The sequence below is a fragment of the Pagrus major genome, chromosome 22, assembly GCF_040436345.1.
Source record: "Pagrus major chromosome 22, Pma_NU_1.0".
Lineage (NCBI taxonomy): Eukaryota > Metazoa > Chordata > Actinopteri > Spariformes > Sparidae > Pagrus > Pagrus major.
In genome coordinates this window covers 4,513,802-4,539,515 of record NC_133236.1, presented here as the reverse complement: position 1 = coordinate 4,539,515, position 25,714 = coordinate 4,513,802, and the positions used below count along the sequence as shown (strand labels likewise).

The 25,714-nt window shown below is 49.8% G+C and overlaps 39 non-coding genes across 39 annotated transcripts; 9 read left to right on the top strand and 30 right to left on the bottom strand.

Annotated features, from left to right (window-relative positions):
- Positions 1–294: 294 nt before the first annotated feature.
- Positions 295–367, bottom strand: trnav-cac (transfer RNA valine (anticodon CAC)). Its single transcript has one exon. It is a non-coding gene; the product is annotated as a tRNA-Val (tRNA).
- Positions 368–712: 345 nt separating this feature from the next.
- On the bottom strand, positions 713–785 carry trnav-aac (transfer RNA valine (anticodon AAC)). The gene has a single exon. It is a non-coding gene; the product is annotated as a tRNA-Val (tRNA).
- Positions 786–1,947: 1,162 nt separating this feature from the next.
- On the bottom strand, positions 1,948–2,020 carry trnav-aac (transfer RNA valine (anticodon AAC)). Its single transcript has one exon. It is a non-coding gene; the product is annotated as a tRNA-Val (tRNA).
- Positions 2,021–3,145: 1,125 nt separating this feature from the next.
- Positions 3,146–3,218, bottom strand: trnav-cac (transfer RNA valine (anticodon CAC)). Its single transcript has one exon. It is a non-coding gene; the product is annotated as a tRNA-Val (tRNA).
- Positions 3,219–3,563: 345 nt separating this feature from the next.
- Positions 3,564–3,636, bottom strand: trnav-aac (transfer RNA valine (anticodon AAC)). The gene has a single exon. It is a non-coding gene; the product is annotated as a tRNA-Val (tRNA).
- Positions 3,637–4,760: 1,124 nt separating this feature from the next.
- trnav-cac (transfer RNA valine (anticodon CAC)) lies at positions 4,761–4,833 on the bottom strand. Its single transcript has one exon. It is a non-coding gene; the product is annotated as a tRNA-Val (tRNA).
- Positions 4,834–5,178: 345 nt separating this feature from the next.
- On the bottom strand, positions 5,179–5,251 carry trnav-aac (transfer RNA valine (anticodon AAC)). Its single transcript has one exon. It is a non-coding gene; the product is annotated as a tRNA-Val (tRNA).
- Positions 5,252–6,413: 1,162 nt separating this feature from the next.
- On the bottom strand, positions 6,414–6,486 carry trnav-aac (transfer RNA valine (anticodon AAC)). Its single transcript has one exon. It is a non-coding gene; the product is annotated as a tRNA-Val (tRNA).
- Positions 6,487–7,323: 837 nt separating this feature from the next.
- On the top strand, positions 7,324–7,395 carry trnad-guc (transfer RNA aspartic acid (anticodon GUC)). Its single transcript has one exon. It is a non-coding gene; the product is annotated as a tRNA-Asp (tRNA).
- Positions 7,396–7,601: 206 nt separating this feature from the next.
- Positions 7,602–7,674, bottom strand: trnav-cac (transfer RNA valine (anticodon CAC)). The gene has a single exon. It is a non-coding gene; the product is annotated as a tRNA-Val (tRNA).
- Positions 7,675–7,977: 303 nt separating this feature from the next.
- On the bottom strand, positions 7,978–8,050 carry trnav-aac (transfer RNA valine (anticodon AAC)). Its single transcript has one exon. It is a non-coding gene; the product is annotated as a tRNA-Val (tRNA).
- Positions 8,051–8,887: 837 nt separating this feature from the next.
- On the top strand, positions 8,888–8,959 carry trnad-guc (transfer RNA aspartic acid (anticodon GUC)). The gene has a single exon. It is a non-coding gene; the product is annotated as a tRNA-Asp (tRNA).
- A 206-nt stretch (positions 8,960–9,165) lies between these two features.
- Positions 9,166–9,238, bottom strand: trnav-cac (transfer RNA valine (anticodon CAC)). Its single transcript has one exon. It is a non-coding gene; the product is annotated as a tRNA-Val (tRNA).
- A 345-nt stretch (positions 9,239–9,583) lies between these two features.
- On the bottom strand, positions 9,584–9,656 carry trnav-aac (transfer RNA valine (anticodon AAC)). Its single transcript has one exon. It is a non-coding gene; the product is annotated as a tRNA-Val (tRNA).
- Positions 9,657–10,818: 1,162 nt separating this feature from the next.
- trnav-aac (transfer RNA valine (anticodon AAC)) lies at positions 10,819–10,891 on the bottom strand. The gene has a single exon. It is a non-coding gene; the product is annotated as a tRNA-Val (tRNA).
- A 1,125-nt stretch (positions 10,892–12,016) lies between these two features.
- On the bottom strand, positions 12,017–12,089 carry trnav-cac (transfer RNA valine (anticodon CAC)). Its single transcript has one exon. It is a non-coding gene; the product is annotated as a tRNA-Val (tRNA).
- Positions 12,090–12,434: 345 nt separating this feature from the next.
- On the bottom strand, positions 12,435–12,507 carry trnav-aac (transfer RNA valine (anticodon AAC)). The gene has a single exon. It is a non-coding gene; the product is annotated as a tRNA-Val (tRNA).
- A 1,162-nt stretch (positions 12,508–13,669) lies between these two features.
- trnav-aac (transfer RNA valine (anticodon AAC)) lies at positions 13,670–13,742 on the bottom strand. Its single transcript has one exon. It is a non-coding gene; the product is annotated as a tRNA-Val (tRNA).
- Positions 13,743–14,579: 837 nt separating this feature from the next.
- On the top strand, positions 14,580–14,651 carry trnad-guc (transfer RNA aspartic acid (anticodon GUC)). Its single transcript has one exon. It is a non-coding gene; the product is annotated as a tRNA-Asp (tRNA).
- Positions 14,652–14,857: 206 nt separating this feature from the next.
- On the bottom strand, positions 14,858–14,930 carry trnav-cac (transfer RNA valine (anticodon CAC)). The gene has a single exon. It is a non-coding gene; the product is annotated as a tRNA-Val (tRNA).
- Positions 14,931–15,233: 303 nt separating this feature from the next.
- On the bottom strand, positions 15,234–15,306 carry trnav-aac (transfer RNA valine (anticodon AAC)). The gene has a single exon. It is a non-coding gene; the product is annotated as a tRNA-Val (tRNA).
- A 1,162-nt stretch (positions 15,307–16,468) lies between these two features.
- trnav-aac (transfer RNA valine (anticodon AAC)) lies at positions 16,469–16,541 on the bottom strand. The gene has a single exon. It is a non-coding gene; the product is annotated as a tRNA-Val (tRNA).
- An 837-nt stretch (positions 16,542–17,378) lies between these two features.
- Positions 17,379–17,450, top strand: trnad-guc (transfer RNA aspartic acid (anticodon GUC)). The gene has a single exon. It is a non-coding gene; the product is annotated as a tRNA-Asp (tRNA).
- Positions 17,451–17,656: 206 nt separating this feature from the next.
- On the bottom strand, positions 17,657–17,729 carry trnav-cac (transfer RNA valine (anticodon CAC)). Its single transcript has one exon. It is a non-coding gene; the product is annotated as a tRNA-Val (tRNA).
- A 303-nt stretch (positions 17,730–18,032) lies between these two features.
- On the bottom strand, positions 18,033–18,105 carry trnav-aac (transfer RNA valine (anticodon AAC)). Its single transcript has one exon. It is a non-coding gene; the product is annotated as a tRNA-Val (tRNA).
- An 837-nt stretch (positions 18,106–18,942) lies between these two features.
- On the top strand, positions 18,943–19,014 carry trnad-guc (transfer RNA aspartic acid (anticodon GUC)). Its single transcript has one exon. It is a non-coding gene; the product is annotated as a tRNA-Asp (tRNA).
- A 206-nt stretch (positions 19,015–19,220) lies between these two features.
- trnav-cac (transfer RNA valine (anticodon CAC)) lies at positions 19,221–19,293 on the bottom strand. Its single transcript has one exon. It is a non-coding gene; the product is annotated as a tRNA-Val (tRNA).
- A 345-nt stretch (positions 19,294–19,638) lies between these two features.
- trnav-aac (transfer RNA valine (anticodon AAC)) lies at positions 19,639–19,711 on the bottom strand. The gene has a single exon. It is a non-coding gene; the product is annotated as a tRNA-Val (tRNA).
- Positions 19,712–20,548: 837 nt separating this feature from the next.
- Positions 20,549–20,620, top strand: trnad-guc (transfer RNA aspartic acid (anticodon GUC)). The gene has a single exon. It is a non-coding gene; the product is annotated as a tRNA-Asp (tRNA).
- A 206-nt stretch (positions 20,621–20,826) lies between these two features.
- On the bottom strand, positions 20,827–20,899 carry trnav-cac (transfer RNA valine (anticodon CAC)). The gene has a single exon. It is a non-coding gene; the product is annotated as a tRNA-Val (tRNA).
- A 345-nt stretch (positions 20,900–21,244) lies between these two features.
- Positions 21,245–21,317, bottom strand: trnav-aac (transfer RNA valine (anticodon AAC)). The gene has a single exon. It is a non-coding gene; the product is annotated as a tRNA-Val (tRNA).
- Positions 21,318–22,154: 837 nt separating this feature from the next.
- trnad-guc (transfer RNA aspartic acid (anticodon GUC)) lies at positions 22,155–22,226 on the top strand. Its single transcript has one exon. It is a non-coding gene; the product is annotated as a tRNA-Asp (tRNA).
- A 206-nt stretch (positions 22,227–22,432) lies between these two features.
- On the bottom strand, positions 22,433–22,505 carry trnav-cac (transfer RNA valine (anticodon CAC)). Its single transcript has one exon. It is a non-coding gene; the product is annotated as a tRNA-Val (tRNA).
- A 303-nt stretch (positions 22,506–22,808) lies between these two features.
- On the bottom strand, positions 22,809–22,881 carry trnav-aac (transfer RNA valine (anticodon AAC)). The gene has a single exon. It is a non-coding gene; the product is annotated as a tRNA-Val (tRNA).
- Positions 22,882–23,718: 837 nt separating this feature from the next.
- Positions 23,719–23,790, top strand: trnad-guc (transfer RNA aspartic acid (anticodon GUC)). The gene has a single exon. It is a non-coding gene; the product is annotated as a tRNA-Asp (tRNA).
- A 206-nt stretch (positions 23,791–23,996) lies between these two features.
- trnav-cac (transfer RNA valine (anticodon CAC)) lies at positions 23,997–24,069 on the bottom strand. The gene has a single exon. It is a non-coding gene; the product is annotated as a tRNA-Val (tRNA).
- Positions 24,070–24,414: 345 nt separating this feature from the next.
- Positions 24,415–24,487, bottom strand: trnav-aac (transfer RNA valine (anticodon AAC)). The gene has a single exon. It is a non-coding gene; the product is annotated as a tRNA-Val (tRNA).
- An 837-nt stretch (positions 24,488–25,324) lies between these two features.
- trnad-guc (transfer RNA aspartic acid (anticodon GUC)) lies at positions 25,325–25,396 on the top strand. The gene has a single exon. It is a non-coding gene; the product is annotated as a tRNA-Asp (tRNA).
- A 206-nt stretch (positions 25,397–25,602) lies between these two features.
- On the bottom strand, positions 25,603–25,675 carry trnav-cac (transfer RNA valine (anticodon CAC)). Its single transcript has one exon. It is a non-coding gene; the product is annotated as a tRNA-Val (tRNA).
- Between the last annotated feature and the right edge of the window lie 39 nt (positions 25,676–25,714).

Genomic DNA, 25,714 nt, shown 5'->3' with positions numbered 1-25,714 from the left:
AATCGCAAGGCTTGCGGGACGAAACATTCAGCGGCGATAAAAGAGCCTGAAGACTTCAGTACTGTAAGTTCAAAAGCAATGGAAGTAGGAAAATCTATGGAAACATTGACTCTTTGAGTGGGGACGCTAGTGCCTGTATGTTGTCTTCCCTGTCAAGTAGAACGTATTAAGTACGCAGTGGTATACGGTAGCAGCGTTGTTTTCTTTTTGTGCGTGTGTTTTGTCCAATTTCATTTGGTCTGTTTTACTGATAATTTGACTAAACAGTTCAGTGCAAGCGTGAAGAGCGAAAGCTGTTTCCGCCCGGTTTCGAACCGGGGACCTTTCGCGTGTGAGGCGAACGTGATAACCACTACACTACGGAAACTCGCAGGGGTCCTGTCCCTGCAGGTGCACGCGTTCATGCACCTCCTCACTGAATCGCAAGGCTTGCGGGACGAAACATTCAGCGGCGATAAAAGAGCCTGAAGACTTCAGTACTGTAAGTTCAAAAGCAATGGAAGTAGGAAAATCTATGGAAACATTGACTCTTTGAGTGGGGACGCTAGTGCCTGTATGTTGTCTTCCCTGTCAAGTAGAACGTATTAAGTACGCAGTGGTATACGGTAGCAGCGTTGTTTTCTTTTTGTGCGTGTGTTTTGTCCAATTTCATTTGGTCTGTTTTACTGATAATTTGACTAAACAGTTCAGTGCAAGCGTGAAGAGCGAAAGCTGTTTCCGCCCGGTTTCGAACCGGGGACCTTTCGCGTGTTAGGCGAACGTGATGACCACTACACTACGGAAACGGCGCTAAGCAGGGTGCATGTGCACACGTACAGCGGAAAGCACCTCAATACCGAATCGCAAACGTTGCCAATGCCAGAAAACATTTTTAAATGTTAAGGATAGGTTTCGTGGACATTTCATAACCATCAATGGTTCTAATTGCAAACGTTTCCAAAAAAAGCCAATGGAATCCATGAACTCCCCATATACGGACAGTTTCTCAAATGCCCGACCACAGAGGAGAATACTTTGGATCGTTGTTACACTGCAATGGATGGTGCATATCACGCCATCCCCTGCGCAGTGCAGGGCCACCCTTCCCGCGGCATGGTCCACCTCATCGCTGCATGCGAGCCGAAATTGGAGCTCTCTAGGCTTGTGCTGAGGATACCAAAGAAGTGGAACAGTGAGGCTGTGGAGGATCTTCGTGCCTGCCTAGAAGGGCGGTGAAACGACTGTACTTTGGGAGTCTTCAACAGCAGCGGCGCACTAACGACGCTGCTTTCTTCTGGAGAGGTGTAAACGACTGTACTCTGAGAGTCTTCAACAGCAGCTCCGCACTAACGAGCCTGCTTCCTTCAGACAGATCACCAACTACAAACCTCAAGCCCACCAAGCCGTTGACGACTTGCGCCAGGCCAATGACCAGGATGAGTTCTACTGCTGTTCTGCTGTGCTGTCCTTTCGCTTCCTGGCCAACAGGACCTCAATTGGTAGCCGATCATCAGCTGAACATTAGCAAAAATGCGTCACTGTCCTTCAGCGGAAACGCTTCCCAGTAAGTCTCGGCGTATTCTCGGTAACCGCTGAAACGGCCCATGCAGCCCGCTCACAATGCAAAACTGTGGATGAGTCGGTCCTCGTTAGTATAGTAGACAGTATCTCCGCCTGTCACTCGGAAGACCGGGGTTCGATTCAGCGGCGATAAAAGAGCCTGAAGACTTCAGTACTGTAAGTTCAAAAGCAATGGAAGTAGGAAAATCTATGGAAACATTGACTCTTTGAGTGGGGACGCTAGTGCCTGTATGTTGTCTTCCCTGTCAAGTAGAACGTATTAAGTACGCAGTGGTATACGGTAGCAGCGTTGTTTTCTTTTTGTGCGTGTGTTTTGTCCAATTTCATTTGGTCTGTTTTACTGATAATTTGACTAAACAGTTCAGTGCAAGCGTGAAGAGCGAAAGCTGTTTCCGCCCGGTTTCGAACCGGGGACCTTTCGCGTGTTAGGCGAACGTGATGACCACTACACTACGGAAACGGCGCTAAGCAGGGTGCATGTGCACACGTACAGCGGAAAGCACCTCAATACCGAATCGCAAACGTTGCCAATGCCAGAAAACATTTTTAAATGTTAAGGATAGGTTTCGTGGACATTTCATAACCATCAATGGTTCTAATTGCAAACGTTTCCAAAAAAAGCCAATGGAATCCATGAACTCCCCATATACGGACAGTTTCTCAAATGCCCGACCACAGAGGAGAATACTTTGGATCGTTGTTACACTGCAATGGATGGTGCATATCACGCCATCCCCTGCGCAGTGCAGGGCCACCCTTCCCGCGGCATGGTCCACCTCATCGCTGCATGCGAGCCGAAATTGGAGCTCTCTAGGCTTGTGCTGAGGATACCAAAGAAGTGGAACAGTGAGGCTGTGGAGGATCTTCGTGCCTGCCTAGAAGGGCGGTGAAACGACTGTACTTTGGGAGTCTTCAACAGCAGCGGCGCACTAACGACGCTGCTTTCTTCTGGAGAGGTGTAAACGACTGTACTCTGAGAGTCTTCAACAGCAGCTCCGCACTAACGAGCCTGCTTCCTTCAGACAGATCACCAACTACAAACCTCAAGCCCACCAAGCCGTTGACGACTTGCGCCAGGCCAATGACCAGGATGAGTTCTACTGCTGTTCTGCTGTGCTGTCCTTTCGCTTCCTGGCCAACAGGACCTCAATTGGTAGCCGATCATCAGCTGAACATTAGCAAAAATGCGTCACTGTCCTTCAGCGGAAACGCTTCCCAGTAAGTCTCGGCGTATTCTCGGTAACCGCTGAAACGGCCCATGCAGCCCGCTCACAATGCAAAACCGTGGACGAGTCGGTCCTCGTTAGTATAGTGGACAGTATCTCCGCCTGTCACGCGGAAGACCGGGGTTCAATTCCCCGACGGGGAGAGCTTTGTTTTCTACCAGCTACTGATGATTGATTGACCAAAACTGCAAAACGGCAGCATGAGACATGTCCTTGTGCCCAAATGATTAGCTTCCCTGATGACGAGAAGAACCAGGACTCTACTAACGTGTTCCCAGTGCTACACATTGTGGGGTTGTCTGATGGTTTGGCTGACAACAGTTTGATTTTCACACTCACCAATAATAAGCAAACAAGTGTGTTTCCGCCCGGTTTCGAACCGGGGACCTTTCGCGTGTGAGGCGAACGTGATAACCACTACACTACGGAAACTCGCAGGGGTCCTGTCCCTGCAGGTGCACGCGTTCATGCACCTCCTCACTGAATCGCAAGGCTTGCGGGACGAAACATTCAGCGGCGATAAAAGAGCCTGAAGACTTCAGTACTGTAAGTTCAAAAGCAATGGAAGTAGGAAAATCTATGGAAACATTGACTCTTTGAGTGGGGACGCTAGTGCCTGTATGTTGTCTTCCCTGTCAAGTAGAACGTATTAAGTACGCAGTGGTATACGGTAGCAGCGTTGTTTTCTTTTTGTGCGTGTGTTTTGTCCAATTTCATTTGGTCTGTTTTACTGATAATTTGACTAAACAGTTCAGTGCAAGCGTGAAGAGCGAAAGCTGTTTCCGCCCGGTTTCGAACCGGGGACCTTTCGCGTGTTAGGCGAACGTGATGACCACTACACTACGGAAACGGCGCTAAGCAGGGTGCATGTGCACACGTACAGCGGAAAGCACCTCAATACCGAATCGCAAACGTTGCCAATGCCAGAAAACATTTTTAAATGTTAAGGATAGGTTTCGTGGACATTTCATAACCATCAATGGTTCTAATTGCAAACGTTTCCAAAAAAAGCCAATGGAATCCATGAACTCCCCATATACGGACAGTTTCTCAAATGCCCGACCACAGAGGAGAATACTTTGGATCGTTGTTACACTGCAATGGATGGTGCATATCACGCCATCCCCTGCGCAGTGCAGGGCCACCCTTCCCGCGGCATGGTCCACCTCATCGCTGCATGCGAGCCGAAATTGGAGCTCTCTAGGCTTGTGCTGAGGATACCAAAGAAGTGGAACAGTGAGGCTGTGGAGGATCTTCGTGCCTGCCTAGAAGGGCGGTGAAACGACTGTACTTTGGGAGTCTTCAACAGCAGCGGCGCACTAACGACGCTGCTTTCTTCTGGAGAGGTGTAAACGACTGTACTCTGAGAGTCTTCAACAGCAGCTCCGCACTAACGAGCCTGCTTCCTTCAGACAGATCACCAACTACAAACCTCAAGCCCACCAAGCCGTTGACGACTTGCGCCAGGCCAATGACCAGGATGAGTTCTACTGCTGTTCTGCTGTGCTGTCCTTTCGCTTCCTGGCCAACAGGACCTCAATTGGTAGCCGATCATCAGCTGAACATTAGCAAAAATGCGTCACTGTCCTTCAGCGGAAACGCTTCCCAGTAAGTCTCGGCGTATTCTCGGTAACCGCTGAAACGGCCCATGCAGCCCGCTCACAATGCAAAACCGTGGACGAGTCGGTCCTCGTTAGTATAGTGGACAGTATCTCCGCCTGTCACGCGGAAGACCGGGGTTCAATTCCCGACGGGGAGAGCTTTGTTTTCTACCAGCTACTGATGATTGATTGACCAAAACTGCAAAACGGCAGCATGAGACATGTCCTTGTGCCCAAATGATTAGCTTCCCTGATGACGAGAAGAACCAGGACTCTACTAACGTGTTCCCAGTGCTACACATTGTGGGGTTGTCTGATGGTTTGGCTGACAACAGTTTGATTTTCACACTCACCAATAATAAGCAAACAAGTGTGTTTCCGCCCGGTTTCGAACCGGGGACCTTTCGCGTGTGAGGCGAACGTGATAACCACTACACTACGGAAACTCGCAGGGGTCCTGTCCCTGCAGGTGCACGCGTTCATGCACCTCCTCACTGAATCGCAAGGCTTGCGGGACGAAACATTCAGCGGCGATAAAAGAGCCTGAAGACTTCAGTACTGTAAGTTCAAAAGCAATGGAAGTAGGAAAATCTATGGAAACATTGACTCTTTGAGTGGGGACGCTAGTGCCTGTATGTTGTCTTCCCTGTCAAGTAGAACGTATTAAGTACGCAGTGGTATACGGTAGCAGCGTTGTTTTCTTTTTGTGCGTGTGTTTTGTCCAATTTCATTTGGTCTGTTTTACTGATAATTTGACTAAACAGTTCAGTGCAAGCGTGAAGAGCGAAAGCTGTTTCCGCCCGGTTTCGAACCGGGGACCTTTCGCGTGTTAGGCGAACGTGATGACCACTACACTACGGAAACGGCGCTAAGCAGGGTGCATGTGCACACGTACAGCGGAAAGCACCTCAATACCGAATCGCAAACGTTGCCAATGCCAGAAAACATTTTTAAATGTTAAGGATAGGTTTCGTGGACATTTCATAACCATCAATGGTTCTAATTGCAAACGTTTCCAAAAAAAGCCAATGGAATCCATGAACTCCCCATATACGGACAGTTTCTCAAATGCCCGACCACAGAGGAGAATACTTTGGATCGTTGTTACACTGCAATGGATGGTGCATATCACGCCATCCCCTGCGCAGTGCAGGGCCACCCTTCCCGCGGCATGGTCCACCTCATCGCTGCATGCGAGCCGAAATTGGAGCTCTCTAGGCTTGTGCTGAGGATACCAAAGAAGTGGAACAGTGAGGCTGTGGAGGATCTTCGTGCCTGCCTAGAAGGGCGGTGAAACGACTGTACTTTGGGAGTCTTCAACAGCAGCGGCGCACTAACGACGCTGCTTTCTTCTGGAGAGGTGTAAACGACTGTACTCTGAGAGTCTTCAACAGCAGCTCCGCACTAACGAGCCTGCTTCCTTCAGACAGATCACCAACTACAAACCTCAAGCCCACCAAGCCGTTGACGACTTGCGCCAGGCCAATGACCAGGATGAGTTCTACTGCTGTTCTGCTGTGCTGTCCTTTCGCTTCCTGGCCAACAGGACCTCAATTGGTAGCCGATCATCAGCTGAACATTAGCAAAAATGCGTCACTGTCCTTCAGCGGAAACGCTTCCCAGTAAGTCTCGGCGTATTCTCGGTAACCGCTGAAACGGCCCATGCAGCCCGCTCACAATGCAAAACTGTGGATGAGTCGGTCCTCGTTAGTATAGTAGACAGTATCTCCGCCTGTCACTCGGAAGACCGGGGTTCGATTCAGCGGCGATAAAAGAGCCTGAAGACTTCAGTACTGTAAGTTCAAAAGCAATGGAAGTAGGAAAATCTATGGAAACATTGACTCTTTGAGTGGGGACGCTAGTGCCTGTATGTTGTCTTCCCTGTCAAGTAGAACGTATTAAGTACGCAGTGGTATACGGTAGCAGCGTTGTTTTCTTTTTGTGCGTGTGTTTTGTCCAATTTCATTTGGTCTGTTTTACTGATAATTTGACTAAACAGTTCAGTGCAAGCGTGAAGAGCGAAAGCTGTTTCCGCCCGGTTTCGAACCGGGGACCTTTCGCGTGTTAGGCGAACGTGATGACCACTACACTACGGAAACGGCGCTAAGCAGGGTGCATGTGCACACGTACAGCGGAAAGCACCTCAATACCGAATCGCAAACGTTGCCAATGCCAGAAAACATTTTTAAATGTTAAGGATAGGTTTCGTGGACATTTCATAACCATCAATGGTTCTAATTGCAAACGTTTCCAAAAAAAGCCAATGGAATCCATGAACTCCCCATATACGGACAGTTTCTCAAATGCCCGACCACAGTGGAGAATACTTTGGATCGTTGTTACACTGCAATGGATGGTGCATATCACGCCATCCCCTGCGCAGTGCAGGGCCACCCTTCCCGCGGCATGGTCCACCTCATCGCTGCATGCGAGCCGAAATTGGAGCGCTCTAGGCTTGTGCTGAGGATACCAAAGAAGTGGAACAGTGAGGCTGTGGAGGATCTTCGTGCCTGCCTAGAAGGGCGGTGAAACGACTGTACTTTGGGAGTCTTCAACAGCAGCGGCGCACTAACGACGCTGCTTTCTTCTGGAGAGGTGTAAACGACTGTACTCTGAGAGTCTTCAACAGCAGCGCCGCACTAACGAGCCTGCTTCCTTCAGACAGATCACCAACTACAAACCTCAAGCCCACCAAGCCGTTGACGACTTGCGCCAGGCCAATGACCAGGATGAGTTCTACTGCTGTTCTGCTGTGCTGTCCTTTCGCTTCCTGGCCAACAGGACCTCAATTGGTAGCCGATCATCAGCTGAACATTAGCAAAAATGCGTCACTGTCCTTCAGCGGAAACGCTTCCCAGTAAGTCTCGGCGTATTCTCGGTAAACGCTGAAACGGCCCATGCAGCCCGCTCACAATGCAAAACCATGGATCAGTCGGTCCTCGTTAGTATAGTGGACAGTATCTCCGCCTGTCACGCGGAAGACCGGGGTTCGATTCCCCGACGGGGAGAGCTTTGTTTTCTACCAGCTACTGATGATTGATTGACCAAAACTGCAAAACGGCATGTCCTTGTGCCCAAATGATTAGCTTCCCTGATGACGAGAAGAACCAGGACTCTACTAACGTGTTCCCAGTGCTACACATTGTGGGGTTGTCTGATGGTTTGGCTGACAACAGTTTGATTTTCACACTCACCAATAATAAGCAAACAAGTGTGTTTCCGCCCGGTTTCGAACCGGGGACCTTTCGCGTGTGAGGCGAACGTGATAACCACTACACTACGGAAACTCGCAGGGGTCCTCTCCCTGCAGGTGCACGTGTTCATGCACCTCCTCAAAAGAGCCTGAAGACTTCAGTACTGTAAGTTCAAAAGCAATGGAAGTAGGAAAATCTATGGAAACATTGACTCTTTGAGTGGGGACGCTAGTGCCTGTATGTTGTCTTCCCTGTCAAGTAGAACGTATTAAGTACGCAGTGGTATACGGTAGCAGCGTTGTTTTCTTTTTGTGCGTGTGTTTTGTCCAATTTCATTTGGTCTGTTTTACTGATAATTTGACTAAACAGTTCAGTGCAAGCGTGAAGAGCGAAAGCTGTTTCCGCCCGGTTTCGAACCGGGGACCTTTCGCGTGTTAGGCGAACGTGATGACCACTACACTACGGAAACGGCGCTAAGCAGGGTGCATGTGCACACGTACAGCGGAAAGCACCTCAATACCGAATCGCAAACGTTGCCAATGCCAGAAAACATTTTTAAATGTTAAGGATAGGTTTCGTGGACATTTCATAACCATCAATGGTTCTAATTGCAAACGTTTCCAAAAAAAGCCAATGGAATCCATGAACTCCCCATATACGGACAGTTTCTCAAATGCCCGACCACAGAGGAGAATACTTTGGATCGTTGTTACACTGCAATGGATGGTGCATATCACGCCATCCCCTGCGCAGTGCAGGGCCACCCTTCCCGCGGCATGGTCCACCTCATCGCTGCATGCGAGCCGAAATTGGAGCTCTCTAGGCTTGTGCTGAGGATACCAAAGAAGTGGAACAGTGAGGCTGTGGAGGATCTTCGTGCCTGCCTAGAAGGGCGGTGAAACGACTGTACTTTGGGAGTCTTCAACAGCAGCGGCGCACTAACGACGCTGCTTTCTTCTGGAGAGGTGTAAACGACTGTACTATGAGAGTCTTCAACAGCAGCTCCGCACTAACGAGCCTGCATCCTTCAGACAGATCACCAACTACAAACCTCAAGCCCACCAAGCCGTTGACGACTTGCGCCAGGCCAATGACCAGGATGAGTTCTACTGCTGTTCTGCTGTGCTGTCCTTTCGCTTCCTGGCCAACAGGACCTCAATTGGTAGCCGATCATCAGCTGAACATTAGCAAAAATGCGTCACTGTCCTTCAGCGGAAACGCTTCCCAGTAAGTCTCGGCGTATTCTCGGTAACCGCTGAAACGGCCCATGCAGCCCGCTCACAATGCAAAACCGTGGATGAGTCGGTCCTCGTTAGTATAGTGGACAGTATCTCCGCCTGTCACGCGGAAGACCGGGGTTCGATTCCCCGACGGGGAGAGCTTTGTTTTCTACCAGCTACTGATGATTGATTGACCAAAACTGCAAAACGGCATGTCCTTGTGCCCAAATGATTAGCTTCCCTGATGACGAGAAGAACCAGGACTCTACTAACGTGTTCCCAGTGCTACACATTGTGGGGTTGTCTGATGGTTTGGCTGACAACAGTTTGATTTTCACACTCACCAATAATAAGCAAACAAGTGTGTTTCCGCCCGGTTTCGAACCGGGGACCTTTCGCGTGTGAGGCGAACGTGATAACCACTACACTACGGAAACTCGCAGGGGTCCTGTCCCTGCAGGTGCACGCGTTCATGCACCTCCTCACTGAATCGCAAGGCTTGCGGGACGAAACATTCAGCGGCGATAAAAGAGCCTGAAGACTTCAGTACTGTAAGTTCAAAAGCAATGGAAGTAGGAAAATCTATGGAAACATTGACTCTTTGAGTGGGGACGCTAGTGCCTGTATGTTGTCTTCCCTGTCAAGTAGAACGTATTAAGTACGCAGTGGTATACGGTAGCAGCGTTGTTTTCTTTTTGTGCGTGTGTTTTGTCCAATTTCATTTGGTCTGTTTTACTGATAATTTGACTAAACAGTTCAGTGCAAGCGTGAAGAGCGAAAGCTGTTTCCGCCCGGTTTCGAACCGGGGACCTTTCGCGTGTTAGGCGAACGTGATGACCACTACACTACGGAAACGGCGCTAAGCAGGGTGCATGTGCACACGTACAGCGGAAAGCACCTCAATACCGAATCGCAAACGTTGCCAATGCCAGAAAACATTTTTAAATGTTAAGGATAGGTTTCGTGGACATTTCATAACCATCAATGGTTCTAATTGCAAACGTTTCCAAAAAAAGCCAATGGAATCCATGAACTCCCCATATACGGACAGTTTCTCAAATGCCCGACCACAGAGGAGAATACTTTGGATCGTTGTTACACTGCAATGGATGGTGCATATCACGCCATCCCCTGCGCAGTGCAGGGCCACCCTTCCCGCGGCATGGTCCACCTCATCGCTGCATGCGAGCCGAAATTGGAGCTCTCTAGGCTTGTGCTGAGGATACCAAAGAAGTGGAACAGTGAGGCTGTGGAGGATCTTCGTGCCTGCCTAGAAGGGCGGTGAAACGACTGTACTTTGGGAGTCTTCAACAGCAGCGGCGCACTAACGACGCTGCTTTCTTCTGGAGAGGTGTAAACGACTGTACTCTGAGAGTCTTCAACAGCAGCTCCGCACTAACGAGCCTGCTTCCTTCAGACAGATCACCAACTACAAACCTCAAGCCCACCAAGCCGTTGACGACTTGCGCCAGGCCAATGACCAGGATGAGTTCTACTGCTGTTCTGCTGTGCTGTCCTTTCGCTTCCTGGCCAACAGGACCTCAATTGGTAGCCGATCATCAGCTGAACATTAGCAAAAATGCGTCACTGTCCTTCAGCGGAAACGCTTCCCAGTAAGTCTCGGCGTATTCTCGGTAACCGCTGAAACGGCCCATGCAGCCCGCTCACAATGCAAAACTGTGGATGAGTCGGTCCTCGTTAGTATAGTAGACAGTATCTCCGCCTGTCACTCGGAAGACCGGGGTTCGATTCAGCGGCGATAAAAGAGCCTGAAGACTTCAGTACTGTAAGTTCAAAAGCAATGGAAGTAGGAAAATCTATGGAAACATTGACTCTTTGAGTGGGGACGCTAGTGCCTGTATGTTGTCTTCCCTGTCAAGTAGAACGTATTAAGTACGCAGTGGTATACGGTAGCAGCGTTGTTTTCTTTTTGTGCGTGTGTTTTGTCCAATTTCATTTGGTCTGTTTTACTGATAATTTGACTAAACAGTTCAGTGCAAGCGTGAAGAGCGAAAGCTGTTTCCGCCCGGTTTCGAACCGGGGACCTTTCGCGTGTTAGGCGAACGTGATGACCACTACACTACGGAAACGGCGCTAAGCAGGGTGCATGTGCACACGTACAGCGGAAAGCACCTCAATACCGAATCGCAAACGTTGCCAATGCCAGAAAACATTTTTAAATGTTAAGGATAGGTTTCGTGGACATTTCATAACCATCAATGGTTCTAATTGCAAACGTTTCCAAAAAAAGCCAATGGAATCCATGAACTCCCCATATACGGACAGTTTCTCAAATGCCCGACCACAGAGGAGAATACTTTGGATCGTTGTTACACTGCAATGGATGGTGCATATCACGCCATCCCCTGCGCAGTGCAGGGCCACCCTTCCCGCGGCATGGTCCACCTCATCGCTGCATGCGAGCCGAAATTGGAGCTCTCTAGGCTTGTGCTGAGGATACCAAAGAAGTGGAACAGTGAGGCTGTGGAGGATCTTCGTGCCTGCCTAGAAGGGCGGTGAAACGACTGTACTTTGGGAGTCTTCAACAGCAGCGGCGCACTAACGACGCTGCTTTCTTCTGGAGAGGTGTAAACGACTGTACTCTGAGAGTCTTCAACAGCAGCTCCGCACTAACGAGCCTGCTTCCTTCAGACAGATCACCAACTACAAACCTCAAGCCCACCAAGCCGTTGACGACTTGCGCCAGGCCAATGACCAGGATGAGTTCTACTGCTGTTCTGCTGTGCTGTCCTTTCGCTTCCTGGCCAACAGGACCTCAATTGGTAGCCGATCATCAGCTGAACATTAGCAAAAATGCGTCACTGTCCTTCAGCGGAAACGCTTCCCAGTAAGTCTCGGCGTATTCTCGGTAACCGCTGAAACGGCCCATGCAGCCCGCTCACAATGCAAAACCGTGGACGAGTCGGTCCTCGTTAGTATAGTGGACAGTATCTCCGCCTGTCACGCGGAAGACCGGGGTTCAATTCCCCGACGGGGAGAGCTTTGTTTTCTACCAGCTACTGATGATTGATTGACCAAAACTGCAAAACGGCAGCATGAGACATGTCCTTGTGCCCAAATGATTAGCTTCCCTGATGACGAGAAGAACCAGGACTCTACTAACGTGTTCCCAGTGCTACACATTGTGGGGTTGTCTGATGGTTTGGCTGACAACAGTTTGATTTTCACACTCACCAATAATAAGCAAACAAGTGTGTTTCCGCCCGGTTTCGAACCGGGGACCTTTCGCGTGTGAGGCGAACGTGATAACCACTACACTACGGAAACTCGCAGGGGTCCTGTCCCTGCAGGTGCACGCGTTCATGCACCTCCTCACTGAATCGCAAGGCTTGCGGGACGAAACATTCAGCGGCGATAAAAGAGCCTGAAGACTTCAGTACTGTAAGTTCAAAAGCAATGGAAGTAGGAAAATCTATGGAAACATTGACTCTTTGAGTGGGGACGCTAGTGCCTGTATGTTGTCTTCCCTGTCAAGTAGAACGTATTAAGTACGCAGTGGTATACGGTAGCAGCGTTGTTTTCTTTTTGTGCGTGTGTTTTGTCCAATTTCATTTGGTCTGTTTTACTGATAATTTGACTAAACAGTTCAGTGCAAGCGTGAAGAGCGAAAGCTGTTTCCGCCCGGTTTCGAACCGGGGACCTTTCGCGTGTTAGGCGAACGTGATGACCACTACACTACGGAAACGGCGCTAAGCAGGGTGCATGTGCACACGTACAGCGGAAAGCACCTCAATACCGAATCGCAAACGTTGCCAATGCCAGAAAACATTTTTAAATGTTAAGGATAGGTTTCGTGGACATTTCATAACCATCAATGGTTCTAATTGCAAACGTTTCCAAAAAAAGCCAATGGAATCCATGAACTCCCCATATACGGACAGTTTCTCAAATGCCCGACCACAGAGGAGAATACTTTGGATCGTTGTTACACTGCAATGGATGGTGCATATCACGCCATCCCCTGCGCAGTGCAGGGCCACCCTTCCCGCGGCATGGTCCACCTCATCGCTGCATGCGAGCCGAAATTGGAGCTCTCTAGGCTTGTGCTGAGGATACCAAAGAAGTGGAACAGTGAGGCTGTGGAGGATCTTCGTGCCTGCCTAGAAGGGCGGTGAAACGACTGTACTTTGGGAGTCTTCAACAGCAGCGGCGCACTAACGACGCTGCTTTCTTCTGGAGAGGTGTAAACGACTGTACTCTGAGAGTCTTCAACAGCAGCTCCGCACTAACGAGCCTGCTTCCTTCAGACAGATCACCAACTACAAACCTCAAGCCCACCAAGCCGTTGACGACTTGCGCCAGGCCAATGACCAGGATGAGTTCTACTGCTGTTCTGCTGTGCTGTCCTTTCGCTTCCTGGCCAACAGGACCTCAATTGGTAGCCGATCATCAGCTGAACATTAGCAAAAATGCGTCACTGTCCTTCAGCGGAAACGCTTCCCAGTAAGTCTCGGCGTATTCTCGGTAACCGCTGAAACGGCCCATGCAGCCCGCTCACAATGCAAAACTGTGGATGAGTCGGTCCTCGTTAGTATAGTAGACAGTATCTCCGCCTGTCACTCGGAAGACCGGGGTTCGATTCAGCGGCGATAAAAGAGCCTGAAGACTTCAGTACTGTAAGTTCAAAAGCAATGGAAGTAGGAAAATCTATGGAAACATTGACTCTTTGAGTGGGGACGCTAGTGCCTGTATGTTGTCTTCCCTGTCAAGTAGAACGTATTAAGTACGCAGTGGTATACGGTAGCAGCGTTGTTTTCTTTTTGTGCGTGTGTTTTGTCCAATTTCATTTGGTCTGTTTTACTGATAATTTGACTAAACAGTTCAGTGCAAGCGTGAAGAGCGAAAGCTGTTTCCGCCCGGTTTCGAACCGGGGACCTTTCGCGTGTTAGGCGAACGTGATGACCACTACACTACGGAAACGGCGCTAAGCAGGGTGCATGTGCACACGTACAGCGGAAAGCACCTCAATACCGAATCGCAAACGTTGCCAATGCCAGAAAACATTTTTAAATGTTAAGGATAGGTTTCGTGGACATTTCATAACCATCAATGGTTCTAATTGCAAACGTTTCCAAAAAAAGCCAATGGAATCCATGAACTCCCCATATACGGACAGTTTCTCAAATGCCCGACCACAGTGGAGAATACTTTGGATCGTTGTTACACTGCAATGGATGGTGCATATCACGCCATCCCCTGCGCAGTGCAGGGCCACCCTTCCCGCGGCATGGTCCACCTCATCGCTGCATGCGAGCCGAAATTGGAGCGCTCTAGGCTTGTGCTGAGGATACCAAAGAAGTGGAACAGTGAGGCTGTGGAGGATCTTCGTGCCTGCCTAGAAGGGCGGTGAAACGACTGTACTTTGGGAGTCTTCAACAGCAGCGGCGCACTAACGACGCTGCTTTCTTCTGGAGAGGTGTAAACGACTGTACTCTGAGAGTCTTCAACAGCAGCGCCGCACTAACGAGCCTGCTTCCTTCAGACAGATCACCAACTACAAACCTCAAGCCCACCAAGCCGTTGACGACTTGCGCCAGGCCAATGACCAGGATGAGTTCTACTGCTGTTCTGCTGTGCTGTCCTTTCGCTTCCTGGCCAACAGGACCTCAATTGGTAGCCGATCATCAGCTGAACATTAGCAAAAATGCGTCACTGTCCTTCAGCGGAAACGCTTCCCAGTAAGTCTCGGCGTATTCTCGGTAAACGCTGAAACGGCCCATGCAGCCCGCTCACAATGCAAAACCATGGATCAGTCGGTCCTCGTTAGTATAGTGGACAGTATCTCCGCCTGTCACGCGGAAGACCGGGGTTCGATTCCCCGACGGGGAGAGCTTTGTTTTCTACCAGCTACTGATGATTGATTGACCAAAACTGCAAAACGGCATGTCCTTGTGCCCAAATGATTAGCTTCCCTGATGACGAGAAGAACCAGGACTCTACTAACGTGTTCCCAGTGCTACACATTGTGGGGTTGTCTGATGGTTTGGCTGACAACAGTTTGATTTTCACACTCACCAATAATAAGCAAACAAGTGTGTTTCCGCCCGGTTTCGAACCGGGGACCTTTCGCGTGTGAGGCGAACGTGATAACCACTACACTACGGAAACTCGCAGGGGTCCTCTCCCTGCAGGTGCACGTGTTCATGCACCTCCTCAAAAGAGCCTGAAGACTTCAGTACTGTAAGTTCAAAAGCAATGGAAGTAGGAAAATCTATGGAAACATTGACTCTTTGAGTGGGGACGCTAGTGCCTGTATGTTGTCTTCCCTGTCAAGTAGAACGTATTAAGTACGCAGTGGTATACGGTAGCAGCGTTGTTTTCTTTTTGTGCGTGTGTTTTGTCCAATTTCATTTGGTCTGTTTTACTGATAATTTGACTAAACAGTTCAGTGCAAGCGTGAAGAGCGAAAGCTGTTTCCGCCCGGTTTCGAACCGGGGACCTTTCGCGTGTTAGGCGAACGTGATGACCACTACACTACGGAAACGGCGCTAAGCAGGGTGCATGTGCACACGTACAGCGGAAAGCACCTCAATACCGAATCGCAAACGTTGCCAATGCCAGAAAACATTTTTAAATGTTAAGGATAGGTTTCGTGGACATTTCATAACCATCAATGGTTCTAATTGCAAACGTTTCCAAAAAAAGCCAATGGAATCCATGAACTCCCCATATACGGACAGTTTCTCAAATGCCCGACCACAGAGGAGAATACTTTGGATCGTTGTTACACTGCAATGGATGGTGCATATCACGCCATCCCCTGCGCAGTGCAGGGCCACCCTTCCCGCGGCATGGTCCACCTCATCGCTGCATGCGAGCCGAAATTGGAGCTCTCTAGGCTTGTGCTGAGGATACCAAAGAAGTGGAACAGTGAGGCTGTGGAGGATCTTCGTGCCTGCCTAGAAGGGCGGTGAAACGACTGTACTTTGGGAGTCTTCAACAGCAGCGGCGCACTAACGACGCTGCTTTCTTCTGGAGAGGTGTAAACGACTGTACTCTGAGAGTCTTCAACAGCAGCTCCGCACTAACGAGCCTGCTTCCTTCAGACAGATCACCAACTACAAACCTCAAGCCCACCAAGCCGTTGACGACTTGCGCCAGGCCAATGACCAGGATGAGTTCTACTGCTGTTCTGCTGTGCTGTCCTTTCGCTTCCTGGCCAACAGGACCTCAATTGGTAGCCGATCATCAGCTGAACATTAGCAAAAATGCGTCACTGTCCTTCAGCGGAAACGCTTCCCAGTAAGTCTCGGCGTATTCTCGGTAACCGCTGAAACGGCCCATGCAGCCCGCTCACAATGCAAAACTGTGGATGAGTCGGTCCTCGTTAGTATAGTAGACAGTATCTCCGCCTGTCACTCGGAAGACCGGGGTTCGATTCAGCGGCGATAAAAGAGCCTGAAGACTTCAGTACTGTAAGTTCAAAAGCAATGGAAGTAGGAAAATCTATGGAAACATTGACTCTTTGAGTGGGGACGCTAGTGCCTGTATGTTGTCTTCCCTGTCAAGTAGAACGTATTAAGTACGCAGTGGTATACGGTAGCAGCGTTGTTTTCTTTTTGTGCGTGTGTTTTGTCCAATTTCATTTGGTCTGTTTTACTGATAATTTGACTAAACAGTTCAGTGCAAGCGTGAAGAGCGAAAGCTGTTTCCGCCCGGTTTCGAACCGGGGACCTTTCGCGTGTTAGGCGAACGTGATGACCACTACACTACGGAAACGGCGCTAAGCAGGGTGCATGTGCACACGTACAGCGGAAAGCACCTCAATACCGAATCGCAAACGTTGCCAATGCCAGAAAACATTTTTAAATGTTAAGGATAGGTTTCGTGGACATTTCATAACCATCAATGGTTCTAATTGCAAACGTTTCCAAAAAAAGCCAATGGAATCCATGAACTCCCCATATACGGACAGTTTCTCAAATGCCCGACCACAGTGGAGAATACTTTGGATCGTTGTTACACTGCAATGGATGGTGCATATCACGCCATCCCCTGCGCAGTGCAGGGCCACCCTTCCCGCGGCATGGTCCACCTCATCGCTGCATGCGAGCCGAAATTGGAGCGCTCTAGGCTTGTGCTGAGGATACCAAAGAAGTGGAACAGTGAGGCTGTGGAGGATCTTCGTGCCTGCCTAGAAGGGCGGTGAAACGACTGTACTTTGGGAGTCTTCAACAGCAGCGGCGCACTAACGACGCTGCTTTCTTCTGGAGAGGTGTAAACGACTGTACTCTGAGAGTCTTCAACAGCAGCGCCGCACTAACGAGCCTGCTTCCTTCAGACAGATCACCAACTACAAACCTCAAGCCCACCAAGCCGTTGACGACTTGCGCCAGGCCAATGACCAGGATGAGTTCTACTGCTGTTCTGCTGTGCTGTCCTTTCGCTTCCTGGCCAACAGGACCTCAATTGGTAGCCGATCATCAGCTGAACATTAGCAAAAATGCGTCACTGTCCTTCAGCGGAAACGCTTCCCAGTAAGTCTCGGCGTATTCTCGGTAAACGCTGAAACGGCCCATGCAGCCCGCTCACAATGCAAAACCATGGATGAGTCGGTCCTCGTTAGTATAGTGGACAGTATCTCCGCCTGTCACGCGGAAGACCGGGGTTCGATTCCCCGACGGGGAGAGCTTTGTTTTCTACCAGCTACTGATGATTGATTGACCAAAACTGCAAAACGGCATGTCCTTGTGCCCAAATGATTAGCTTCCCTGATGACGAGAAGAACCAGGACTCTACTAACGTGTTCCCAGTGCTACACATTGTGGGGTTGTCTGATGGTTTGGCTGACAACAGTTTGATTTTCACACTCACCAATAATAAGCAAACAAGTGTGTTTCCGCCCGGTTTCGAACCGGGGACCTTTCGCGTGTGAGGCGAACGTGATAACCACTACACTACGGAAACTCGCAGGGGTCCTCTCCCTGCAGGTGCACGTGTTCATGCACCTCCTCAAAAGAGCCTGAAGACTTCAGTACTGTAAGTTCAAAAGCAATGGAAGTAGGAAAATCTATGGAAACATTGACTCTTTGAGTGGGGACGCTAGTGCCTGTATGTTGTCTTCCCTGTCAAGTAGAACGTATTAAGTACGCAGTGGTATACGGTAGCAGCGTTGTTTTCTTTTTGTGCGTGTGTTTTGTCCAATTTCATTTGGTCTGTTTTACTGATAATTTGACTAAACAGTTCAGTGCAAGCGTGAAGAGCGAAAGCTGTTTCCGCCCGGTTTCGAACCGGGGACCTTTCGCGTGTTAGGCGAACGTGATGACCACTACACTACGGAAACGGCGCTAAGCAGGGTGCATGTGCACACGTACAGCGGAAAGCACCTCAATACCGAATCGCAAACGTTGCCAATGCCAGAAAACATTTTTAAATGTTAAGGATAGGTTTCGTGGACATTTCATAACCATCAATGGTTCTAATTGCAAACGTTTCCAAAAAAAGCCAATGGAATCCATGAACTCCCCATATACGGACAGTTTCTCAAATGCCCGACCACAGAGGAGAATACTTTGGATCGTTGTTACACTGCAATGGATGGTGCATATCACGCCATCCCCTGCGCAGTGCAGGGCCACCCTTCCCGCGGCATGGTCCACCTCATCGCTGCATGCGAGCCGAAATTGGAGCTCTCTAGGCTTGTGCTGAGGATACCAAAGAAGTGGAACAGTGAGGCTGTGGAGGATCTTCGTGCCTGCCTAGAAGGGCGGTGAAACGACTGTACTTTGGGAGTCTTCAACAGCAGCGGCGCACTAACGACGCTGCTTTCTTCTGGAGAGGTGTAAACGACTGTACTCTGAGAGTCTTCAACAGCAGCTCCGCACTAACGAGCCTGCTTCCTTCAGACAGATCACCAACTACAAACCTCAAGCCCACCAAGCCGTTGACGACTTGCGCCAGGCCAATGACCAGGATGAGTTCTACTGCTGTTCTGCTGTGCTGTCCTTTCGCTTCCTGGCCAACAGGACCTCAATTGGTAGCCGATCATCAGCTGAACATTAGCAAAAATGCGTCACTGTCCTTCAGCGGAAACGCTTCCCAGTAAGTCTCGGCGTATTCTCGGTAACCGCTGAAACGGCCCATGCAGCCCGCTCACAATGCAAAACCGTGGACGAGTCGGTCCTCGTTAGTATAGTGGACAGTATCTCCGCCTGTCACGCGGAAGACCGGGGTTCGATTCCCCGACGGGGAGAGCTTTGTTTTCTACCAGCTACTGATGATTGATTGACCAAAACTGCAAAACGGCATGTCCTTGTGCCCAAATGATTAGCTTCCCTGATGACGAGAAGAACCAGGACTCTACTAACGTGTTCCCAGTGCTACACATTGTGGGGTTGTCTGATGGTTTGGCTGACAACAGTTTGATTTTCACACTCACCAATAATAAGCAAACAAGTGTGTTTCCGCCCGGTTTCGAACCGGGGACCTTTCGCGTGTGAGGCGAACGTGATAACCACTACACTACGGAAACTCGCAGGGGTCCTGTCCCTGCAGGTGCACGCGTTCATGCACCTCCTCACTGAATCGCAAGGCTTGCGGGACGAAACATTCAGCGGCGATAAAAGAGCCTGAAGACTTCAGTACTGTAAGTTCAAAAGCAATGGAAGTAGGAAAATCTATGGAAACATTGACTCTTTGAGTGGGGACGCTAGTGCCTGTATGTTGTCTTCCCTGTCAAGTAGAACGTATTAAGTACGCAGTGGTATACGGTAGCAGCGTTGTTTTCTTTTTGTGCGTGTGTTTTGTCCAATTTCATTTGGTCTGTTTTACTGATAATTTGACTAAACAGTTCAGTGCAAGCGTGAAGAGCGAAAGCTGTTTCCGCCCGGTTTCGAACCGGGGACCTTTCGCGTGTTAGGCGAACGTGATGACCACTACACTACGGAAACGGCGCTAAGCAGGGTGCATGTGCACACGTACAGCGGAAAGCACCTCAATACCGAATCGCAAACGTTGCCAATGCCAGAAAACATTTTTAAATGTTAAGGATAGGTTTCGTGGACATTTCATAACCATCAATGGTTCTAATTGCAAACGTTTCCAAAAAAAGCCAATGGAATCCATGAACTCCCCATATACGGACAGTTTCTCAAATGCCCGACCACAGAGGAGAATACTTTGGATCGTTGTTACACTGCAATGGATGGTGCATATCACGCCATCCCCTGCGCAGTGCAGGGCCACCCTTCCCGCGGCATGGTCCACCTCATCGCTGCATGCGAGCCGAAATTGGAGCTCTCTAGGCTTGTGCTGAGGATACCAAAGAAGTGGAACAGTGAGGCTGTGGAGGATCTTCGTGCCTGCCTAGAAGGGCGGTGAAACGACTGTACTTTGGGAGTCTTCAACAGCAGCGGCGCACTAACGACGCTGCTTTCTTCTGGAGAGGTGTAAACGACTGTACTCTGAGAGTCTTCAACAGCAGCTCCGCACTAACGAGCCTGCTTCCTTCAGACAGATCACCAACTACAAACCTCAAGCCCACCAAGCCGTTGACGACTTGCGCCAGGCCAATGACCAGGATGAGTTCTACTGCTGTTCTGCTGTGCTGTCCTTTCGCTTCCTGGCCAACAGGACCTCAATTGGTAGCCGATCATCAGCTGAACATTAGCAAAAATGCGTCACTGTCCTTCAGCGGAAACGCTTCCCAGTAAGTCTCGGCGTATTCTCGGTAACCGCTGAAACGGCCCATGCAGCCCGCTCACAATGCAAAACCGTGGACGAGTCGGTCCTCGTTAGTATAGTGGACAGTATCTCCGCCTGTCACGCGGAAGACCGGGGTTCGATTCCCCGACGGGGAGAGCTTTGTTTTCTACCAGCTACTGATGATTGATTGACCAAAACTGCAAAACGGCATGTCCTTGTGCCCAAATGATTAGCTTCCCTGATGACGAGAAGAACCAGGACTCTACTAACGTGTTCCCAGTGCTACACATTGTGGGGTTGTCTGATGGTTTGGCTGACAACAGTTTGATTTTCACACTCACCAATAATAAGCAAACAAGTGTGTTTCCGCCCGGTTTCGAACCGGGGACCTTTCGCGTGTGAGGCGAACGTGATAACCACTACACTACGGAAACTCGCAGGGGTCCTGTCCCTGCAGGTGCACGCGTTCATGCACCTCCTCACTGAATCGCAAGGCTTGCGGGACGAAACATTCAGCGGCGATAAAAGAGCCTGAAGACTTCAGTACTGTAAGTTCAAAAGCAATGGAAGTAGGAAAATCTATGGAAACATTGACTCTTTGAGTGGGGACGCTAGTGCCTGTATGTTGTCTTCCCTGTCAAGTAGAACGTATTAAGTACGCAGTGGTATACGGTAGCAGCGTTGTTTTCTTTTTGTGCGTGTGTTTTGTCCAATTTCATTTGGTCTGTTTTACTGATAATTTGACTAAACAGTTCAGTGCAAGCGTGAAGAGCGAAAGCTGTTTCCGCCCGGTTTCGAACCGGGGACCTTTCGCGTGTTAGGCGAACGTGATGACCACTACACTACGGAAACGGCGCTAAGCAGGGTGCATGTGCACACGTACAGCGGAAAGCACCTCAATACCGAATCGCAAACGTTGCCAATGCCAGAAAACATTTTTAAATGTTAAGGATAGGTTTCGTGGACATTTCATAACCATCAATGGTTCTAATTGCAAACGTTTCCAAAAAAAGCCAATGGAATCCATGAACTCCCCATATACGGACAGTTTCTCAAATGCCCGACCACAGTGGAGAATACTTTGGATCGTTGTTACACTGCAATGGATGGTGCATATCACGCCATCCCCTGCGCAGTGCAGGGCCACCCTTCCCGCGGCATGGTCCACCTCATCGCTGCATGCGAGCCGAAATTGGAGCGCTCTAGGCTTGTGCTGAGGATACCAAAGAAGTGGAACAGTGAGGCTGTGGAGGATCTTCGTGCCTGCCTAGAAGGGCGGTGAAACGACTGTACTTTGGGAGTCTTCAACAGCAGCGGCGCACTAACGACGCTGCTTTCTTCTGGAGAGGTGTAAACGACTGTACTCTGAGAGTCTTCAACAGCAGCGCCGCACTAACGAGCCTGCTTCCTTCAGACAGATCACCAACTACAAACCTCAAGCCCACCAAGCCGTTGACGACTTGCGCCAGGCCAATGACCAGGATGAGTTCTACTGCTGTTCTGCTGTGCTGTCCTTTCGCTTCCTGGCCAACAGGACCTCAATTGGTAGCCGATCATCAGCTGAACATTAGCAAAAATGCGTCACTGTCCTTCAGCGGAAACGCTTCCCAGTAAGTCTCGGCGTATTCTCGGTAAACGCTGAAACGGCCCATGCAGCCCGCTCACAATGCAAAACCATGGATCAGTCGGTCCTCGTTAGTATAGTGGACAGTATCTCCGCCTGTCACGCGGAAGACCGGGGTTCGATTCCCCGACGGGGAGAGCTTTGTTTTCTACCAGCTACTGATGATTGATTGACCAAAACTGCAAAACGGCATGTCCTTGTGCCCAAATGATTAGCTTCCCTGATGACGAGAAGAACCAGGACTCTACTAACGTGTTCCCAGTGCTACACATTGTGGGGTTGTCTGATGGTTTGGCTGACAACAGTTTGATTTTCACACTCACCAATAATAAGCAAACAAGTGTGTTTCCGCCCGGTTTCGAACCGGGGACCTTTCGCGTGTGAGGCGAACGTGATAACCACTACACTACGGAAACTCGCAGGGGTCCTCTCCCTGCAGGTGCACGTGTTCATGCACCTCCTCAAAAGAGCCTGAAGACTTCAGTACTGTAAGTTCAAAAGCAATGGAAGTAGGAAAATCTATGGAAACATTGACTCTTTGAGTGGGGACGCTAGTGCCTGTATGTTGTCTTCCCTGTCAAGTAGAACGTATTAAGTACGCAGTGGTATACGGTAGCAGCGTTGTTTTCTTTTTGTGCGTGTGTTTTGTCCAATTTCATTTGGTCTGTTTTACTGATAATTTGACTAAACAGTTCAGTGCAAGCGTGAAGAGCGAAAGCTGTTTCCGCCCGGTTTCGAACCGGGGACCTTTCGCGTGTTAGGCGAACGTGATGACCACTACACTACGGAAACGGCGCTAAGCAGGGTGCATGTGCACACGTACAGCGGAAAGCACCTCAATACCGAATCGCAAACGTTGCCAATGCCAGAAAACATTTTTAAATGTTAAGGATAGGTTTCGTGGACATTTCATAACCATCAATGGTTCTAATTGCAAACGTTTCCAAAAAAAGCCAATGGAATCCATGAACTCCCCATATACGGACAGTTTCTCAAATGCCCGACCACAGAGGAGAATACTTTGGATCGTTGTTACACTGCAATGGATGGTGCATATCACGCCATCCCCTGCGCAGTGCAGGGCCACCCTTCCCGCGGCATGGTCCACCTCATCGCTGCATGCGAGCCGAAATTGGAGCTCTCTAGGCTTGTGCTGAGGATACCAAAGAAGTGGAACAGTGAGGCTGTGGAGGATCTTCGTGCCTGCCTAGAAGGGCGGTGAAACGACTGTACTTTGGGAGTCTTCAACAGCAGCGGCGCACTAACGACGCTGCTTTCTTCTGGAGAGGTGTAAACGACTGTACTCTGAGAGTCTTCAACAGCAGCTCCGCACTAACGAGCCTGCTTCCTTCAGACAGATCACCAACTACAAACCTCAAGCCCACCAAGCCGTTGACGACTTGCGCCAGGCCAATGACCAGGATGAGTTCTACTGCTGTTCTGCTGTGCTGTCCTTTCGCTTCCTGGCCAACAGGACCTCAATTGGTAGCCGATCATCAGCTGAACATTAGCAAAAATGCGTCACTGTCCTTCAGCGGAAACGCTTCCCAGTAAGTCTCGGCGTATTCTCGGTAACCGCTGAAACGGCCCATGCAGCCCGCTCACAATGCAAAACCGTGGACGAGTCGGTCCTCGTTAGTATAGTGGACAGTATCTCCGCCTGTCACGCGGAAGACCGGGGTTCGATTCCCCGACGGGGAGAGCTTTGTTTTCTACCAGCTACTGATGATTGATTGACCAAAACTGCAAAACGGCATGTCCTTGTGCCCAAATGATTAGCTTCCCTGATGACGAGAAGAACCAGGACTCTACTAACGTGTTCCCAGTGCTACACATTGTGGGGTTGTCTGATGGTTTGGCTGACAACAGTTTGATTTTCACACTCACCAATAATAAGCAAACAAGTGTGTTTCCGCCCGGTTTCGAACCGGGGACCTTTCGCGTGTGAGGCGAACGTGATAACCACTACACTACGGAAACTCGCAGGGGTCCTGTCCCTGCAGGTGCACGCGTTCATGCACCTCCTCACTGAATCGCAAGGCTTGCGGGACGAAACATTCAGCGGCGATAAAAGAGCCTGAAGACTTCAGTACTGTAAGTTCAAAAGCAATGGAAGTAGGAAAATCTATGGAAACATTGACTCTTTGAGTGGGGACGCTAGTGCCTGTATGTTGTCTTCCCTGTCAAGTAGAACGTATTAAGTACGCAGTGGTATACGGTAGCAGCGTTGTTTTCTTTTTGTGCGTGTGTTTTGTCCAATTTCATTTGGTCTGTTTTACTGATAATTTGACTAAACAGTTCAGTGCAAGCGTGAAGAGCGAAAGCTGTTTCCGCCCGGTTTCGAACCGGGGACCTTTCGCGTGTTAGGCGAACGTGATGACCACTACACTACGGAAACGGCGCTAAGCAGGGTGCATGTGCACACGTACAGCGGAAAGCACCTCAATACCGAATCGCAAACGTTGCCAATGCCAGAAAACATTTTTAAATGTTAAGGATAGGTTTCGTGGACATTTCATAACCATCAATGGTTCTAATTGCAAACGTTTCCAAAAAAAGCCAATGGAATCCATGAACTCCCCATATACGGACAGTTTCTCAAATGCCCGACCACAGAGGAGAATACTTTGGATCGTTGTTACACTGCAATGGATGGTGCATATCACGCCATCCCCTGCGCAGTGCAGGGCCACCCTTCCCGCGGCATGGTCCACCTCATCGCTGCATGCGAGCCGAAATTGGAGCTCTCTAGGCTTGTGCTGAGGATACCAAAGAAGTGGAACAGTGAGGCTGTGGAGGATCTTCGTGCCTGCCTAGAAGGGCGGTGAAACGACTGTACTTTGGGAGTCTTCAACAGCAGCGGCGCACTAACGACGCTGCTTTCTTCTGGAGAGGTGTAAACGACTGTACTCTGAGAGTCTTCAACAGCAGCTCCGCACTAACGAGCCTGCTTCCTTCAGACAGATCACCAACTACAAACCTCAAGCCCACCAAGCCGTTGACGACTTGCGCCAGGCCAATGACCAGGATGAGTTCTACTGCTGTTCTGCTGTGCTGTCCTTTCGCTTCCTGGCCAACAGGACCTCAATTGGTAGCCGATCATCAGCTGAACATTAGCAAAAATGCGTCACTGTCCTTCAGCGGAAACGCTTCCCAGTAAGTCTCGGCGTATTCTCGGTAACCGCTGAAACGGCCCATGCAGCCCGCTCACAATGCAAAACCGTGGACGAGTCGGTCCTCGTTAGTATAGTGGACAGTATCTCCGCCTGTCACGCGGAAGACCGGGGTTCGATTCCCCGACGGGGAGAGCTTTGTTTTCTACCAGCTACTGATGATTGATTGACCAAAACTGCAAAACGGCATGTCCTTGTGCCCAAATGATTAGCTTCCCTGATGACGAGAAGAACCAGGACTCTACTAACGTGTTCCCAGTGCTACACATTGTGGGGTTGTCTGATGGTTTGGCTGACAACAGTTTGATTTTCACACTCACCAATAATAAGCAAACAAGTGTGTTTCCGCCCGGTTTCGAACCGGGGACCTTTCGCGTGTGAGGCGAACGTGATAACCACTACACTACGGAAACTCGCAGGGGTCCTGTCCCTGCAGGTGCACGCGTTCATGC